Source organism: Nicotiana tomentosiformis, chromosome 5, assembly GCF_000390325.3.
Source record: "Nicotiana tomentosiformis chromosome 5, ASM39032v3, whole genome shotgun sequence".
Classification (NCBI taxonomy): Eukaryota; Viridiplantae; Streptophyta; class Magnoliopsida; order Solanales; family Solanaceae; genus Nicotiana; species Nicotiana tomentosiformis.
Window position 1 is genome coordinate 33,289,846 of NC_090816.1, and position 18,871 is coordinate 33,308,716.

General features: G+C 34.5%; 6 non-coding genes across 6 annotated transcripts; all 6 read right to left on the minus strand.

Moving 5' to 3' along the window:
• Positions 1–16,655: 16,655 nt before the first annotated feature.
• On the minus strand, positions 16,656–16,743 carry LOC117280788 (small nucleolar RNA R11/Z151). Its single transcript, XR_004511362.1, has one exon. It is a non-coding gene; the product is annotated as a small nucleolar RNA R11/Z151 (small nucleolar RNA).
• A 101-nt stretch (positions 16,744–16,844) lies between these two features.
• LOC117280783 (small nucleolar RNA Z157/R69/R10) lies at positions 16,845–16,945 on the minus strand. The gene has a single exon (XR_004511357.1). It is a non-coding gene; the product is annotated as a small nucleolar RNA Z157/R69/R10 (small nucleolar RNA).
• Positions 16,946–17,533: 588 nt separating this feature from the next.
• LOC117280785 (small nucleolar RNA snoR80) lies at positions 17,534–17,651 on the minus strand. Its single transcript, XR_004511359.1, has one exon. It is a non-coding gene; the product is annotated as a small nucleolar RNA snoR80 (small nucleolar RNA).
• A 239-nt stretch (positions 17,652–17,890) lies between these two features.
• LOC117280784 (small nucleolar RNA Z152/R70/R12) lies at positions 17,891–18,002 on the minus strand. Its single transcript, XR_004511358.1, has one exon. It is a non-coding gene; the product is annotated as a small nucleolar RNA Z152/R70/R12 (small nucleolar RNA).
• Positions 18,003–18,120: 118 nt separating this feature from the next.
• LOC117280787 (small nucleolar RNA R11/Z151) lies at positions 18,121–18,208 on the minus strand. The gene has a single exon (XR_004511361.1). It is a non-coding gene; the product is annotated as a small nucleolar RNA R11/Z151 (small nucleolar RNA).
• Positions 18,209–18,453: 245 nt separating this feature from the next.
• Positions 18,454–18,553, minus strand: LOC117280786 (small nucleolar RNA Z157/R69/R10). The gene has a single exon (XR_004511360.1). It is a non-coding gene; the product is annotated as a small nucleolar RNA Z157/R69/R10 (small nucleolar RNA).
• Between the last annotated feature and the right edge of the window lie 318 nt (positions 18,554–18,871).

An 18,871-nucleotide genomic window follows, 5' to 3' on the forward strand; every position in this document is an offset into this window, starting at 1 on the left:
GTCAAAATGGAAGATGGGAAAAAATGACGTTATGACTTAATTAGTAAACCAAGGGTATTTTGTAATTTATAAAAAAGGAGGGATAATAAGGTTAATTACTTGGTCAAACATAAAAAGCTTTTAAGCCAACAAGCAATAAGTTGGGCATCCCCAGCTTGTGGCTTTTGGCTTAATTCAGCTTAAAAGTACTTGGCTTAAAAGTTATTTTTAGGTTTGTCAAACACTCAAACAAGGCAAAATGTGTTTTTAAGCAGGTTTGACCAGCTTTTCAGCCAATCCAAACACCCTCGTGGTCTTTGACTTACCATGATACAACTTTTAAGTGTCTAGTATTTCTTTTCACTCATTGAAATAGAGGTTGGTGTGCCAATCTCTCAAACTACATTGGCTTTACATCATATATCATAAATAAAGATGGCATTTTAACCCCCAAACAAAAAATAAAGTTTAAAGTACATTATGAAATAGTTGCACAAGTTTTGGTATATTGGTACTCGTCAAAAACATGCTACAATTAAAAACAATACCTCGTGGGGAAAAGGTTTTGGGTATAAGAGTCCTAGCAAACACAAGACTTATTGTAAATGTAACAATAATAACTAATTAAGCCTTAAATGATATGATTGTCACGATCCAAAATTTCAACCTATCGTGACGGCGTCTAACACATTTACTAGGCAAGCCGACAATCACATAACAACTAAGCATTTGAATTAAAACATGATAATAAGCTCAACGGCGGAAAAATCTCATAAATATCTGATAAAACAACAGTAACTCTACCACAACCATTCCAAAACTTAGTGTTGTCGAGTACATGAGTACTATAATATCTCAACATAAAACCAACTCTTGTACAACTATCTAAATAATAGAACAGTACCGAAAAATATGAAAGAAAGGAGAGTCAAGGTGTGCGGACGTTATGGCAGCTACCTTGAAGTCTCCAAGCAAGCACTTGCAACGATCTAGCAATCACCGCGCCCAGATATACCTGGATCTGCACATGAAGTGCAGAATGTAGTATGAGTACAACCAACCTAATATACTTAATAAGTAACAGGACTAACCTTGGGTTGAAAGCAGTGACGAGCTTAGAAGGATACAGTCAGAACTAATATAATGACAACACGGATATCACAATGAGAATAACAGCAATATCTCAGAGAAAACTTTCATAATCAGCTCGTTCACAGTATAAAAATTTAGACATGCTTTCAAGTTCACAATTAAAGACCAACACTGATAAGAACATGTCAAGTATAGCTAGCAAGAGGATTGGTACATCTTTATGCCTACATATCAAATATGCATGTCAAAAGTACAGTATCACAATGATAATTTCAGGTACTCACACTCTAAGAGTGCCCCTATCTCAAATTCTCACTCATCACGCACAATCACTCAACACGGTACAGGTGTCTGGCATCAATGACCCTTACCAAAGTACGTATATATAAATCATGGTGCCTACCCTCATTGCTGGTATGTTGGACTCCGGTGGAGCAGATCCTTCCCAAGCGCAAATATAAAGCCTATAAGGCTTGCTGCAGCGTGCAGCCCGATCCTAGCATGTGCGTCACCCAACACAAACCATATAACACATTTTCCAAGGATTTATACCCTTAATAGCAAGATTAGAAGTGTTACCTACCTCAAAACGCGTAAATCACAACTCTAATTAGGTCTTCTCGCGTGTATCAAACTCCAAACGACTCGAATCTTGTCACTAACAACTCAATATCAACAAATAATGTCGTAGGAAATAACTTCAAACAATAAAGTTTTGATATTTATCAAACTCAAAAAGTCAATCCTGGGCCCATGCCTCGGAACCCAATAAAATTTATAAAATCGGAACACCCATTCAATTACGAGTCCAACCATACCAAAATCATCCAATTCCGACCTAAAATCAACCTTCAAACCTCCATTTTTCATTTTTGAAAAGTTTCCTCCAAAATCTCCATTCCTTCACTTTAATTCACTAAATAAACGGAAAACAATAAGGATGGAATCATGATAAATGAACAAATCCGAGTCAAAAACACTTACCCCTCCATCTAAGACGTAAATATTCCCTTCAAAATTGCCCAAAACCGAGCTCTACAACTCAAAATATGAAAATGATACTCTAACCCTCAATTTGGAATTTTAAACCTATTGTCTAGTGATTACACTACGCGATCGCGGAATTTCCCTCGCAATCACGAAGAATAAAGTCTTCAGTAGCCAAAAACCTTATACGCGAATGCACTCTCCATGTCACGAACGCGGTGACTAATTTCCCATATCTACGCGATCGCGAACAAACTCATGTGATCGCAAAGAACACCGCGTGCAAAATTCCCAGGCCTCCTCATCCCTCTTCGCGAACACGTCCCCTCTCACGCGTTCGCGTAGCACAACCCCTCAAAGCTTTGCGATCGAAGACATAACCTCGCGAACGCACATAACAAATTCCCATCTTCCAGACTTAACCTTACGCTATCGCGGTCCTCCTTTCGCGATCGCAAAAGAAGAAACCAGAAGCACAGACATCAGCAATCCAACAAAGTCCAAAGCGAGTCCTAACTTAATCCGAAATACACCCGAGACTCCTGAGACCCCATCCAAACATATCAATAGGTCCTAAAATATTATATGAACTTAGCTGAAGCCTCAAATCATATCAAACAATATCGAAAACACGAATCGCACCCCAATTCAAGCCTAATGAACTAATGAACTTCCAATTCTAAACTTAATGCTGAATCGTACCAAATCAACTCCGATTGACCTCAAATTTTGTACACAAGTCATAAATGATACAACGGACCTATTCCAACTCTCTGAACCAAAATCTGAGCCAGGTATCAAGAAATTCAACTCTCAGTCAAACTTCTCAACCTTTCAAACATTCAATATTATCCAACTTTTGCCAATTCAAGTCAGAACGACCTACAGGCCTCCAATCAATATCCGAACATACTCCTATGTCCAAAATCACCATACTAAGCTATTGGAACCATCAAAATTCCATTCCGGAGGCGCTTACTCATAAATCAACATCCAATCAACTCTTTGAACTTAAGCTTCCAACCTTAGGACTAAATGTCTCAATTCGTTTCGAAACGTCCCCGGAACCAAACCAACCACCCCGGAAAGTCAATGAACATATAATGAGCAATAAATGAGAGAACGGGGCTACAATACTTAAAACGACTGGTCGAATCGTTACAATGATCATCTTTCATCTTAACAATAACTAATTAAGCCCTCAGTTACGATTTATATGATAATATTTTATTTTAATCCGTTCTAAAAATAATAATTATTTTCTAAATTTAAAAATAATATAACTTAATTTTTTTGTTTTACTTATAAATGTATGAAATATTTATGATCACAAGTTTCAAAAGTCTTATACCACACAATTATGGCATATTTATGACCACAATTTTAAAAAAAATCATTCTTTCTTAAATTCGTGTCTATTGACATTTTGGCATATAATTACAAGGTTAAGATAAACACAAGATAATAAATAGAAAACCCCTTAAAGTTGTATGGATATTTCATTTAGGCATCTGAATTAGGCTTGTATACTATTGAACACATGATCTACACTCAAATTGTGTCTATTAAACACAAATTTTGAAAAATTTTAACAAATTCAGTGCGTGAATTCCATTTGCTGATGACATAGCAAACTAACCAATTAAAAATGAACACATCAGCAAAGAAAAGCCAAAATTTAAAAATAAATAAAGAGAGAAAGAGAAATGAGGGGTTGACCGGCAAATACGATGATTTCGGCAAAGCTATTACTTTTCGGCAATTATCTTTTTTCCAGCAACTGTGTTGGCGATTGAACTAAGAAGAAGGGTAAATATTTTTTTGTAATAAACTGTAAATGATTACCATAACACACAAAACAATTACAGCACCTCTATCTCATAACCACATTCACCGTAAGGGTATTATGACTATAGAGGCCTCAAACAGTAAAAAAAACTAGTTACAAATTCTGTTAATCAACAAAGAACATCTATGAGCCCTCTTTAAAGATCTAAGCATATCTACCCTCACTTTAATTTCCTGTTGTATCTGTGTATAAACATAATTAGTCTGTATAGTAATCCCTCTAAACACCTTCCAATTCCTAGCCCTCCATGTATAATATACCATCGCACCATAAACAGCAGCCATGATTTCTTTAGTGAACTGTTTCCAATATTTTCTCTGAATACTATTCAAAGTATCTGTTACTATCATCGGGGGAATACTATACCCTGTCCATATTTGCATTTCATTTCTAAGTATAGCAAACCAACTGCATTCCACAAATATGTGTTGGTGTGTCTCCAGACCAACCTTTTCACATAGGCAACAGTGCATGAACCCATTTAACCCATAACCCTTCCTTCTTCACAATAAGCAACCATATTAATTTCCCCACTAGAGAAATATTTTCCTTTTTGCAACATTTGATGTTCAAACCCCAAAACTTTTTTGGCACACAAATATTGTTCCATGATACTAGGGCCATCTTCCTATGATCATCGGTGCTTCCCCATAAAAAATTTCTACACTTCCTATTTACTTCTGACAGGACACTCAGGTAGAATAAAGACAGAACCCCAGAAGTTATGTAAGGAAAAAAGCACAACATTGATAATTTGAAGTCTCCCGGCATATGATAAATGTCTGGTAAAAATAGTTTTTATCCTAGCAATGATCTTCTCAATTAGTTGGTGGCACTCTATTTTATTTCACTTCTTATACCCAGGATACCTGATTGGGAATTCTCCAAGTGAGAACCCAGCATATTCCAACAGAGATGTACTAGTAGCAGCATTCATTCCGTCCATGAATAAGCTAGACTTCTCCAAGTTTGCTATCAATCCTGTAGTAGCTGAGAAATGATCTAGTGCTTCCATCACTCTCTTGACTGAAGATAACTGGCCCTTGCAAAAGATCATCAAGTCATCAGCGAAGATCAAATGAGTTAACTTCAGTTTCTTATATATAGGATGGAATCTGAAATCTGGTAATTCACTCATCTTACACAAGAGTCTCGATAAGTACTCCATAACCAACACGAATAGCAAGGGAGACATAGGATCGCCCTGTCGTAAACCTCTTTTCCCCTCAAAATATCCATGCCCCACCCCATTTACTTTGACTGAAAACTTAAGAGATGAAATACACACCATTATCAGCTACACAAATTTAGTTGGATACCCATATCCCAATAAAGCCTCTTCCACAATTTCCCCCAACCATATCATAAGCCTTCCTGAGGTCAATCTTCATCATACACCTTGGCGAGATTTTCCTATTATAATGTCTCAGAAGGTCATGAAAAATTAATACATTTTGCACCATAGATCTCCCTTGAACAAACGCAGCTTGATTCTCAGCTACCAGATAATCTTAGTGATGCATCTATATAGCACATTACAATAAAAGATTAGCCTAAATTGACTAGCATTCAAAGGATTTGTAATCTTTGAAATTAGAGTTATCACTGTGGCATTCAACTGCTGAAGGAGTTTTCCAGTAGAGAAAAATTCAAGGATAGCATCAGTAACATCAGGCCCGATGACAACCCATGCAGCTTTGAAAAAACCACTCCCGTACCCGTTAGGGCCTGGACTTTTATTGATGTTAATAATAAATATAGCATATTTTACTTCTGCTAATGTATAAGCCTCAGTAGTTTAAGTTGATGCTCCACAGTTAGGACCTGACCATGTTGCAAGACACCCCTGAAAGCCTTAGTTCTTTGTCCACCTTTATGTCCCAGCAAATCACTATAATACTTCACAAAGATATTAGCTATTGCTTCTAGATCGGTCTGTATAATTGCATTCTCATCCAGCAGTTGAGTGATGGCCTGTTATAGATTTATTTGCCTGATAATTGAGTAAAAATACTTGGTATTATCATCTCCCAACCTCAACCAACTTACCTTACTCCTCTGTTGCAAGAAGTTCTCAATGAAATAAGAGATTTGTTTATATTTCACTGCTAGTTGCGTCTCAGCTTGCTGGAAAGAGAAATCCAGTGGATCTTCCTGCAGCTTCACTGATAACATTTCTGAAATGTTGAGAATTAAGTTTCCTCAACTCCATTTTCAACATTTTAAGTTTCTGAACAACCTGAAACATCATGCACCCTTCAATCTGAGCATCTCATCCTGTACCTACCAACTCAAACAAAATGTGGATGAGTAGACCACATGTTGCAATACTGAAAAGGCTTCCTTTGTCTTCTTTGAGGCTGTAGTAAAGATACTCTAAGTGGGCAATGATCGCTTACCCCTTCAGGAAGAAAAGTGGCCAAGATACTCTAAGGATAAACGTTTCTTCTGGCAGAAAAGAGAGATAAATAAGTCGGATTTGGTACCTTCAGAAAGTTTGCCGGTGATCTTCATATTTTCTGACAGATTTTTAAGGAGCATTACAGATAGAGGAATAAGAAGTAAAATGGCAGGAAAACGTGAGAAAGAGCTTTAAAGGGAAGGAAAACAGTTGCAGCGGCTGCAGATAATCTAACATGCCTAGGATTAATGAAAGATCTTGTTCGTTGCTGACAGATTACGGCGGTCTTACTTCCTCTTTTCAGGAATTTTAATAGAAACAAAACTTTTTGTACAAAGTATGAGATTTTTATTATATTAATATTTGTTCCGTGAAGGTCATTTGTTCAGCAAATGTTTTGGTCTGTGGCGTTAGTTCTCCATAGATTTGAGTAAATGAACGTTTAAACTCTAAAGGGTGTCCCTTTTTATTTGGCTATTTGAGTTCAATTTCTTAACTTACAAGATTCTACTCCAGCAATAATATTGAATGGGAATTTATAATAACTTTGGAGGGAGAACGAAAAATTGAATTTTCCGGCGCAACTTTTCATGTTCGGGCAAAGACATGTTGTAGCTTATCATTAAAGTCTTCTCACGCGCTTACTATTGAGTGAAAATCAAATTGCATGCCATGTTAGCTTCTCGTGTTTAGAACATAATTACTCTGATCCACAATAAGTGACCATTCTCTTTATTTATTTTGGTCTAAAATAAGTGTTTATTTACCTAATCAAGAAGGAATTAATTTTATTTTTTCAAAAATTTTCCTTATTTATATATTCCAATGTATCAAGTTGATAATTAATTAAGGTTAATTTAGTGAGCCCATGAAGCGGACGGGGATGTGAGGCTTGAGACGCAAATCATCCCCAGGAGAGAGAGTTTCAAGTATCTAGAGTCTATAATTCAGAATGATGGGAAGATTGATGAGGATGTTACACATCGTATCGGGGCAGGATGAATAGAGTGGAGGCTTGCTTCCGGTGTCTTGTGCGATAAGAATGTGCCGTTGAAACTTAAGGGTAACTTTTAAAAGGTAGTGGTTAGATCGACTATGTTATATAAGGCCGAGTATTCGCCAGTTAAGAACTCCCACGTCCAGTAGATGAAAATAGCTAAAATGATGATGTTGAGATGGATGTGTTGGCATACTAGGTTAGATAGAATTAGGAATAAAGTTATTCGGGACAAGGTGAGAGTGGCCCATGTGAAGGAAAAGATACGAGAGGCGAGGCTGAGATAGTTCGGGCATGTTGAAAGAAGAAGCACAAATGCCCCAATCAGGAGGTGTGAGAGGTTAGCCTTGGGGAGTAAGAGGAAGGGTAGAGGCAGGCCAAAGAAGTCTTGGAGAGAGGTGATCAAGCGGGATATGACGCAGCTTAAGCTAACCGAGGACATGACCCCTAGATATGAGGGTGTGGCGGTTGAGGATTAGGATAAAAGGTTAGTAGGTAGTCTTGTGTTTCCCTTTGTCTTCAGTAGTTAATTAGTGTTAGTATTAGTATGGTACCCTTTTATCTTGAGTTTGCTATTATTGCATATCTTGTTCTGTTATTACATGTCACCAGTACTTTCTTAGTTTGTTATCAGTGCTCCTTTCATATTCTCTATTGCTATCAGACCTCGGGTTTAGTTTCTCTAAATAGATTGTCTTGATATATGTACTTCTTTCATATTCTTTATTGTTATCTTCAATTTATTTTCCTAATATATTGTATTGCTATCAGCGCTTCTTCCATCTTCTTTAGTCGAGGGTCTATCGAAAACAATATCTCTGGCCACCTAGGGTAGGGCTAAGGCTGCGTATATCCTTCCCTCCCCAAAGCCCACTTATGAGATTTTACTGGACTGTTGTTGTTGTTGTTGTTGTTGAATTTAGTGAATACATCTGTTTTTCTTTAGGAGTTTGTATTTCTTTAACGAGCATATCAAAGGTAAAATGGTCATTTATTGTGGATCGGGAAGAGTAATTACTATATAAGTAGTACTTAATAACAAAAATTCTTTTCTTTTCATTTTTTTTTTTTTGGTTTTTTCCAAAGAAAATTATTTTTCTTTTATATTTTTTACTTGTATGACCCGTTTTGTGGGTCCCCTTCTCTTTTAATACTCCTTTTCTTTTACTTTTGCTTCTTCTCCAAATTTCTCCCGTCACTCCCTCCATTATTTCGTACTTCTACCACCAATTGCCCCTCTTTACTATTTCTCCATTAAATGAACAACTAATCAACTTTATAGGAGAATGTTTTCTTATTGAATTTTAACCACAAAAGAAAAGAAAAAGAACAAAAATGAGTATTGTTCGGTTGGGTCCTTTTGATGGATCCATGGTGGTCGTTGTTACCAATGTGGTTTGTGATGAAGCTATGGGGGGAGATGTGTTTTGTTGGTGGCGTATGGACAGAGGTGGAACGGAAAGTCTTGAGGCCTACTATGGTGCGGCGGCCGGGTGTTTAGAAATGACCACTGGTAGTTGTTTATTATTTTTGTTTGACAGCCAACGATAATTTTCAACTATAAAATGTCGTTGATATCTGATTCAAACTCAAAAAAAATATTGTGATGGTTTTCATAGCTTTTTCCCTTAGGTTACCGAAAATTATGGAGATTGCAGTGACCGGCTACTATGTCTATGGCGTTAGAGGTGGATGAATGGTATTGCAAAAGGAGAAAGAGAATAAGTGAAAAAAGTATATTAAAAAATAAAATTAATATCCTAAAATCCTCTTAAACTATTATTCTTTTTGTCAGTTACCTGCTTAAATTATTCGGTGCCCCCAAAATCCCCTAAACTATATTACCCTTCATATTAAAACCTTGTGGTTGCATTTTTAGAGGTGCGTATAGTACACACTCCTAATTATCTAAAATATGTGTCATATGGTACTACATCTGACTATTCAACTCAACCTAAAAGCCTCTTAAACTATCATTTTTTTTATAAGTTATCTATTTAAACTAGCTGGTATCCCAAAAACCTCCTGAACTATATTTTTCTATATATTAAAATCCCATATTGAATTCTTAGAAGTGTGTCTGTCTAACTATATTAACGTATGGTTTGTACTAAATTTTTTATATAGTTTATTCATGGTGTATTACACTCAGATGACTAATTAAATTTAAGAGTTTTGGCCAAAATAGTATCTAATGTAATCTCTTAGTTTCAGGTTTAATTGTGGTTGCACTTTATGCTAGACTCGAATTGAATAAGTTCCTATTTACATCCACTTTGCAACATATTTTCACGTGACCCCCATAAACTTGGCAACTTTTGTTTAGTTCTCCCTTAAATTTCACGTGGTCATATCCCCCTAAACTTGAAAATTTGATAGTTTTGATTAGGGGTGGGCATAAAATCCGAAAAATCGAATTCCGAACTGAACCGAATTACTTTGGTATTTCGGTATCGATTTTTTCGATATTTCAGTATACTTCGGTACAGAAATTGCGGTATTTTGGTATTTAGGTACGGTATTCGGTATTGAATTTTTGATATTTCGGTATACCAAAATACCAAAATATTTAAGTCCAAACCCACCTCTATTTTTATTTTCCAGCCCAATAAGCCTAAGCCCAACACCCCAAGCCCCCTAAATCCTAATGAGAAATTTACACAGAATACAACTTATTTATAATTTATTTAAATAAGTTACAACACCTTTTAAAAAATTACATACATATAATTTTATAAAATCTACAACTTTTCATTTCCCTAATATATCTCTATTGAGATTCTCTCACCTAAAAGGTAGGCATAATACATCGACAACCCCTTAAAGTTGTCCACACTTTTCATTTAGTCACTCTATCTTAAATATGTTCCATTTGAACACTTAAACTAGGTCCTTAGTGTGTTATTTAGACACAAAATGCTGACATGGCAAGGTAAGTATTTCTCACATTTTTCAAGCGCGTGGAATCATCCAAAAAATAAACTCCACATACTTTTTTCCTGAAAATGAATAGCTTCTGCCGGATTTTTTTCTGGTGAACTTCTCTTTTAATCTTTTTCGATTTGTTCACCCCATTACTACAATATCCTCCTTTAAATTTGAGCACACCCCCACTATAAACTTATCATTTGATTTTTCCCGACCAAGCTCTAATGCAAAGTTTCGGTTAATGGGACGTACGGTAGTTCAATCGAAAATATAGCTAATTGGAAGAAAGAAGAAAGACATTGGCGATGTAAACATTGGGTGAATTTTTCGCTGGAGGTGCGAGTAAATTGTTGTTGGAACTAATGGTGAAAAATACCTAATGATAACCGAAAAATAATGGGGAAAATTAAAAGGGAAGAATGAAAACTGTGAGTGAGGAAAAGGTGCAAGCACTATAGGATGGGACTACAGAACTAGAATTTTGCAGTTGCAAATGCATAGGAGAAATCGACGGATACAAATAGAGAAGGCGAGATTCTTTATCTTTTATTTTCGTTGTTTTTTCGCCGGATATGGATCCAAGGTGTGGTTAATGATAGGAAAATGATTTGGTATAAAGAATAAAACATTTGTAGGATTTTTGATTCCCCTATCTTATTGAATCTGAACTAATGATAACCGAAAAATAATGGGAAAATTAAAAGGGAAGAATGAAAACTGGTGAGTGAGGAAAAGGTGCAAGCACTATAGGATGGAGTGTCTAAATGACACACTAGGGGTCTAATTAAAGTGTTCAAATGGAGCAAACTTAAGATGGAGTGTCAAAGTGAAAAAGTGTGGACGAACTTTAAGGGATGTATTCTACGTAAAAAGTATCCTAATATATATATTTCTCTTGAGATTCTCTCTCACCTAAAATATGCCTTTTCAGTTTTGAAATGTTACGAGATTTCTATTTTCTTTCTATATGAACCCCTCTACAACATCCAAAAATAGCTAAGTTTGCTTCTTCATCTGCAAAAATCATGTTTGCTTCCCCCTAAAATTAGGACTCAATTATAAATAAATTATTTTTAACATGAAATAAATTCATGTACTTAGAAAAAAAAAACTACTAATCAAACTGGAATGTAAAAGCAAAAAACTAGATTATTATAATAGCAAAGAACTAGACTAAAAGTGCAAACTATTGTAATGTAACATTAAATTTTAGAAACTTTATATAATAATATATATATATATATATAAAATAATAATAAATTTTAAATAGCTACTTCTATATTAGGTTTGGTTCGATTTTCTAGTTATTTTTTTAATTAAAATCAAAACCAAATAAAATTTGGTCGGTTTTATAATTCAAGACCAAAACCAAACCAAACCGAAAAAGGATCAGGTTTTTTAGTCCGTTTGGTTCGATTTTCAATTTGGTTCGATTTTTCGGATTTTTATGAACATCTCTATATATAAGTAATATACAGTATATATTACGTACATACCTTAAGTATCTATTTCATGATAATTATGATAAATAGACTTTAACATTATAGATCCTCAGTTATGCTTTTATGCAGACAAATATTTCAAAAAATATCCTTCGAGATATTTGAATTTCTTTGATGGGCAGAGGTCAAAATGGTATAGAGAATGGAAGATTTTAATCTGAAATTAAAAGTTTTTATGTTAGAAAACATGGAGGTAAAACTGTCTATGGGTGAAGACTGAATTTTTTTGAGTTGGGGGGAGGGGAGTTGGATATATTAACTGATAACATTCCTAATTTCCTTAAAGTATGCCAAAACTTTTAGGTCATGTTAATTTAATTTATTAAGTCTCGCCCAAATAAAGGGAGATAGAGATCTTTTTTGATATATCTGGTAACCACAAGATGTATGAAATGTAATATAAGAATTTGTCATATTTTATGTTATATAGTCTTCTAAGTGTTGCCGTTCCGAAAACTTCCCAATCCTAATTCCCTAATTCCTTAGCGCGCCTAGCAGCCTCCTTAGGCTTAGAGACTTACGGGCAGTAGCTTCTTGCCTTCTTCTGCTTACCCCCTTTCTCTTTTCTATTTTCTAACCCCTAGACTTCTCGCAAAAATTGCAGCATCAACATTACTTGGCTATTGCTGATTCACGACTACAATAGTAGAGGGCGACGACGACTTCACAACCTCGGCGAGCGACGACTCCTCTCCTCGGCGACTGCTTGTTTGCTCATTGTTGACCTTAATTCTACAATCTTCAAGTCTTCAACATGTTCATAATCTCTTCATTCTTCACTCTCCAATCTTGAGGCTTTATGTTACTTTCAACTTGTTATATTTCATTTAGTTTCTTATGTTGACAATAATCAATTTTTGAGCATTTAAAGAATCATTGTTTTGGGGATAACTCTATATACACCATCGATTCCATTTCTCTTCTCTGATTTGGCAAATCAAAACTGCGTCAGCGAACTAATTATTCTTGAAAAATGGCTTTGAGTTTGCCTTTGAGTGGTTGAATTCTCAACAGAAGTCAGAAGAAACGTTAGGCAATAGATTTGAAAGACTTTGGTACGATACTGAAACCATACCGAAACCGTACCGAACCAAATAAGAAATTACCAAACCGTACCAAATTACTTTGGTACGGTATTTGATATGCACAATTGATATACTGAATACCAAAGTATCGAACCGTAGTTATTAAATACCGTACCAAAGTACCGAACGCTCGCCCCTAGTCTTAACCCTCCTAGATGTTGATGTAGCAAAGAGCGTGAATACATCCTCTTTTAGGCACGTAGGAGGGAAGAAAAATTGAAAACTTAGCTTCCAAATGATGTAATTTTCAAATATTAATTGTCACGTAATCAAATATAACAAATTATTTGTTCCAATTGTATTTCTCGTTATTTTTTCTTAAAATACTTTGTATATATTTTTTAAATACAATGAATATATGTTTCAACTATGTATTTCTTATCTTTTTTCGGTCCAAATGTACAAAAGTTAGTTTAAACTCCATTTATTTTAGCCAAATAAAAAGAAGATTTAGCTAAAGTAATGAAGTTCAAATGGTATATTTTCTGCAAAAAGAAAAAAGTATTGTGTATATTATTTTTTATTTTTTTATTTTTCATGCAATAACTATTTATTTAAACTATGTATTTTTTAATTTCTGTTATACTCCCTCCATTTTGTATTAGATGAAGTACTTTCTTTTTTAGTTTGTTCCAAAATAAATAATACATTTCAAAATTTGATAATCATTTACTTTTGAGATACCAATATTACCCTTACCATCCCTCCTTCAAAAATCTGATACGGACCCACTAAATTTAAGAGTAAATAGTTTGTGATATAACTTTATTAGGTTAGGTTTAAAAGTCAAATGTTGAAAAAGTGAAGCCATTAGTGTCAGATTTTTTCCATGCTTGTTCCCACATGACTTTTTCCATTTTGATTCTTTCATATTTTCTGCTACAGTTACAATTATTTTCCTCGAAATTGGAATATTGCGAGCCATATGAAACTTACTTACGTGCTTCAATAAAGACACATTGATTGAAGTTATAAAGCAACATTATTTGACCAAAGTCATTAGATAATCGATCACAAATACTGTCGTGACGAACTTTACAAAAATAAGTTGCAGATAACCTTGATCTATAACTCTAACTTAAAGTAGAGCTAGAGTTTCATTAACAATACCAATGTCGCAATAAACTTGAGTAGGAAGAGTTCCATGTCGTTCTAGTATGTCTTTTTTCATATGTGGCACTTTATAATTATTTTCACCTTTATCTTTCATCACTTCAACCATGCAAGATTGTAGAGTCAGAAACACGTGATTCAGCCGTTCAACTTTCATGTCATTAGACGATTACCCAACTGCATTTACTAACTCATCAATAGTTTTAGGAGCCATTTGATTTTGACGAGATTGAATGGCTTTGAAGAATCTGAGATCCAAAACATTTAAATCTTAACTGTTAGGAAGTTGAAAGCAAAGCCTAATATCAAATCCATCTTGCCGAGCAGTTTCGGTAAATTGCAAGTCACTAACACTAAGGAGGTCTCGCATTATCTTGTTGGATAAAAATAGGAGCATTTGACTGCGAAAGTGGCCATTTTGATCGAATTGCCGGAAGAACTTTATCAATTAAACAAGTCCTAGTGACATCTTTAGTGACTGATAAAATAGGCTTTGTTTCTAAAGTTCCAGCTACTCTGTTTTTGCTATTCCTTTTGGCGGGTTCCTTGAACACAAAAGGAAATATTCCTATTTTTTCTGAAAATAACTCAGTTCCAACTTCAGCAAGCCTAGGGCGTGCAACACCAGCCATAAACATAACTTTTATTATGAAATTTTTACTTTTACAAGATCTATATGGGTTTGGCTCTTGTTCTTCAGGGAGAAGATAGAACTTTTCAGAGTTTTTCAACAAAAAGGATAATTTTTCATCTATATGAACATAATTAAACATGTCTGAAAACCTAGGATTTGAATTTAGCGTACCAGACTCAATCATTGATAGACAAAATTGAAGTCTTGCCTTCTTATTTTTCTCCGTCAAATGAGGCTTTATGACATTAGTATGTGGCCTTATACCTCCTTCTTTGATGCGTCGATAAATAGTTGACGTTTAAATATCCATATCACATGCCAAAGATCGAATATTTATTCGGCGACAAAGAGGAATTTCTTTTACCATATTAATGTCGACATAAATTCATTTTTCTCTCTACTCTGCCTACAATATGCGGAGACACATTTAATGGAGTATCTTTAGGGATACTTAATTTTGTCTGTTGCCAAATTCTTTCCACAGCACTCCTTGAAGTATTAAATAAAATCACAGCTTGCTTTAAAGACCCATGTTTAACAACCCAATTTTTGATTTCCTTCAAAAGCCATTCGGCAATAACATGACACTCAATTTTTAGTCAGTCTTTTTCTAATAGTTAAGTCTAATTGCGAGTCACTCATTTGTGTATAATTAATCTCATGTGCTAGATAAAATAGCATTAAAGGATATAATCAAAATGTAAGAAAATTAGAAACACTCGGAGAAAAAACAGGAGTATGAAGAGAAACACTCAAAAGCATAAGTGAATAATCTCAAATATCTCTACATAAATAGACAAGCTTATCACCTAATTAAAAAAGAGAATTTTTGGCGCCACAAGAATGAAAGACATTTTTTTGGCACCAAAAGAATTAAAAAAAATTCTGAGAATAAGCCAGTAGTCTAGAGTAGCTCGTAGACTATAAGAAATGAAGGAAAAGTTTTTTGACTTAGTTAATGTGACAGAGAAGATGAGACATGTGGATCACATTTGATTTAATATCTAATTTATAATAATTTTCAATAAAAAGCTAGCATGTGAGCCCTCAAGGGTAAAATTGGTACTTAAGGTGATTTGGCAATAGCCTACTCTTGTTTATTAAACTCTCTGCGCCAGTAAAACTACCTCATTTAATATTAAACGGTTATGTCTGCATCTTAGTCATCATATATCATGTCTATCTCCCAAATATTGCATATAATTGACATAAATCTATTAGAGTTGAATTTGGATCACCTCCTCTACATAATCTCTCCCTTTCCATCAATACACATTTAATTTAATGACACTTTTCGAATCTAGGTGCCAAGGTTTATTTAGAGTAAATCTTGATTAAATTAAATATTCTTTTACTGGATTAAAATAAAAATAATTTTCTTTTGCATATTTTTTTTTTCGTTCTAATTGGATAGTCAGAGAGAAAAAATATTTTCTTACCAATATTAAAACTAAAAAATCCTATATTTTTTCATTTGTCTGCCCAACTAAAACTGAATGAGGACAAATGAAAAAATATTTTTCCTCTCTAAGAGAACAAATAAAAAAATATAGGAATTTTTAATTTTAATCTTAGTAAGAAAATATTTTTTCTCTCTGACTAACTAATTTTGTCTGTCCAATCAGAACGAAAAAAAAATGTGCAAAAAAAAATTATTTTTTATTCTAATCCAGCAAAAGAATATTTAGTTTAACCAAGATTTATTTTAAATAAACTTTGGCCCTTAGATCTGAAAAATGACAAATGTCATTAAATTAAATGTGTATCGACGAAAATGAAAAGATGGGAGGTGAGCCAAATCCATTAGAGTTACGTTTAAGATTTATACTAAGGGAAGGTCTGACAATGTACCCGTAGTTAATTGGAGTACCAACTTTTTCCATAAATTTATTACTTATTCCTTTCTTCTCGTGCTTCCTTTGCGATGAAAAGGTTAGACTTACATACGTCCCAGCTCTTCCAAGGTTCTATCCCGCCCAAAATAACACAAAATCTATCATTGTATATTCATTAGAAAACTCTCAATATTAGACAAAATAAAAAGAGAAAACTCTCAATACTAGACAAAATAAAAAGAATTAAAGAGAAGGGCCTCAGTGTGTGTAACAATCAGATCATTGATAATTAAATCTTCACTGAAATCCGCTAAGATAATTTTTGTTATCATCATAAGCCTCTGTCTTAAAACAGAGCAACATAAAAAAATTAATGAGAAAAGTTGTTTAAGCATAAAATTTTTAGAAATGCAAAAATGAAAACAAAATTAAATTGAGAAGAGAGTGTGCTCAGACAGCCAAGGGTTTGTCTTCAACCATTGGGGGTTTGGAACCCCAGATCAGAAACTCTAGTCCACATATTTGCTTCCTCACCGCACACAATTTTAACAAAACAAAACCAAGAGAAAAAAGAAACACAAAACTGAAGGTTGAAGAAAGAAAATGAAGTTATCAATATGACAATCAGCATATCCAGAACAAGATGTACAGAGGTCGAATATATAGGAGCTATCAATATTTGATAATGCAAGGCCAAGGCTTGTGGTTATACGAGGTATCAGCATAGGATAGTTATGCATTGCTGATTGCTCCATGGACAATTCTCATTCAGGTTTAACTGAACTGAATTCATGCTAGAGATTTCTTTGTTAAGCAGGGTTTTAAATGGTAATATGAATAAGTAAAGTTTTCCCTGTTTTTAAGCGCAACAGAGAAGACGAAGTAGCAGCTAAGACAATGTCGATAATTTGCAGTAGCATTTGTCCATTTTCCACTGATTCCTTTCCAGTATAGTCGTGGATTAATACAAGATCGGGATAAGAGATTGAGCTGAATAAATCATCGGACAACTGCTCCAGTTTCATCTATGTCCAATTTTAATATCAAAGTAATGGATATGGAGTAAGTGGTATGGAAGTCATTTTTCACAGGTTGAGACGTGGAGAAGTGCAAAAAGAGAGGATACAAGGTAAATATAAGTGACGTTTCCAGGATGCAATGGAACTGGTAAATTAATCCGTTGATCAGGATAATCACTCTAATACAGTATCTATCTAGCGTCTGAGCCATTATGCCGAGAGGAATTGGTAATAGACGCATCACCGAAGCCAATCTACTCTGTCGTCATATATACTTAGCTCATACCGTTAGCTTCAAATTTTGGATCCACCTCTACAAACCAGTGTTGAACACCCCCACAATTTCCACCTTTAAAATATTCTATTTCTTTTAGTCCATATATAAAAGGTGGGACCTTTTAGCTTCTCAGCACTAAAATGGGTAGAAACAAAGATGGAAACTCTAAATTTGAAGATGGAGAAAAGGAAGAATGCTCAGTGGAAGGAGAAGTCATTAATTAAAATGGGCTCACGGAGAAGGCTATTAAACCTCACTTCCACTGGCCTAAAACACCATATGGTGCTCACCTCATCATAGCATGCATTTCCCATCCATCTTTTATTATTCCAATTATTATATACTAAGAGCATTTATAATTGTATATTCATGAGAAAACTTTTAGTGCTTGATAATATTAAAAACAAAAAATACTAAGAAAAGGGCCTCAGTGTGTGTAACAATCAGATCATTGATAATTAAATCTCACTGAAATCCGCTAAGATAATTTTAATTTATCATCATAAGCCCCTCCCTGCCTTAAACAGAACAAAAAAAAAGGAATGAATATTCACTACTTCAACTCTAGATAAATACGTCATCAAAAAAATTTAAAAATTACATACATTTAACAAAGTCCATACATATGAAGATAAAATCCTGCATCCTCATAGTTAAACATCAAATTTTAATTAAAAACCTTGTTAACAGAAACGTGGGAAAAATAAAAAAAATTGAAATCCAAAATGAAAAAGTAAGAAATTTCATAGAGAAGAGAGTGTGCTCAGACAGCCAAGGGTTTGTCTTCAACCATAAGGGGTTAGTAACCCCAGATCAGAAACTCTAGTCCACAAATTGTATCATCACCGCACAAAGTTTTATCAAACAAAATCAAGACGAGGAAAAATAAAGAGTACAAAGCTAAAGGATAGAGGACATGAGGACCACAATAGCCAAATGAATCTGATAAAAGCAGGTGGGAAGAGTGTTGAATATATAGGTGTGATCAGTATTTAAAGTTGCTAGGGTTTTGCGCGGCGGTGGGCTGCTGGAGTTACACAGGGTATTGGCATAGGGCTTTCTATATGGGCTGGTACTTCTACAGTTCTACTTAGGATCAACTTTCGTATTGGGGTACGGCCGATGAAGTATACAAATAACTCTCGAAAAATAATATTGCATAGTCGCTGTAAA